The sequence below is a fragment of the Salvelinus sp. IW2-2015 genome, linkage group LG26 (assembly GCF_002910315.2).
Source record: "Salvelinus sp. IW2-2015 linkage group LG26, ASM291031v2, whole genome shotgun sequence".
NCBI classification, from domain to species: Eukaryota; Metazoa; Chordata; class Actinopteri; order Salmoniformes; family Salmonidae; genus Salvelinus; species Salvelinus sp. IW2-2015.
The window spans coordinates 10,553,975-10,554,948 of NC_036866.1; positions in this window are offsets into that span (position 1 = coordinate 10,553,975).

The window sequence follows — 974 nt, forward strand, 5'->3', positions numbered from 1 at the left end:
ATTCGACCAATAAAGATATAAATATCACTAACCAAGAAACAACTTCATCAGATGACAGTCTTATAACAGATTTATTGTATAGCATATGTTTTGTTCGAAAAATGTGCATTTCAGGTATAAATCATAGTTTTACATTGCAGCCACCATCACAAATCTCACCAAAGCAGCTAGAATAAGATTTTTTAAGTGTTTTACAGCGAAAACACAATATAGCATTATATTAGCTTACTACAATAGCCTACCACACAACCGCATTCATTCAATGCAACGTTAGCGATAGCGAATAAACCAGCAAAAGATATAMATTTTTTCACTAACCTTCACAATCTTCATCAGATGACAGTCCTATAACATCATATTACACAATAAATATATGGTTTGTTCGAAAATGTGCATATTTAGCGGCACAAATCGTGGTTATACAATGTAAATACGTAGTCAAAATGCAATAAAAATGTCAGGAGAAATCTTGGAGAGGCACCTAATCTAATCAAATAACTAATCATAAACTTTCCTAAAAAATACATGTTGGACAGCAAATGAAAGATACACTAGTTCTTAATGCAACCACTGTGTTAGATTTTTAAAAATAACTTTAGTACGACATACAGCTTACGTTATAGCGAGACAGCGCCCAAAATCAGGGCGGAAAATACGACTACACATTTTCGACAGAAATACGAAATAATATCATAAATGGTTCCTACTTTTTGATGAGCTTCCATCAGAATCTTGTACAGGGGGTCCTTTGTCCAGAAYAATCGTTGTTTGGTTGTAGAATGTCCTCTTCATCTGTCGAATTAGCAACCAAAGCTAGCCATGTGGTGCAGGAGTGTCCAAATTCAACATGACGCATAGAAAAGAAAATGCTGAAAATCGCAATAAACTGATATAAACTGATATAACTCGGTTTAAAATAACGACTTTATGATGTTTTTAACACATATATCAAATAAAATCAGAGCCGGATAAAT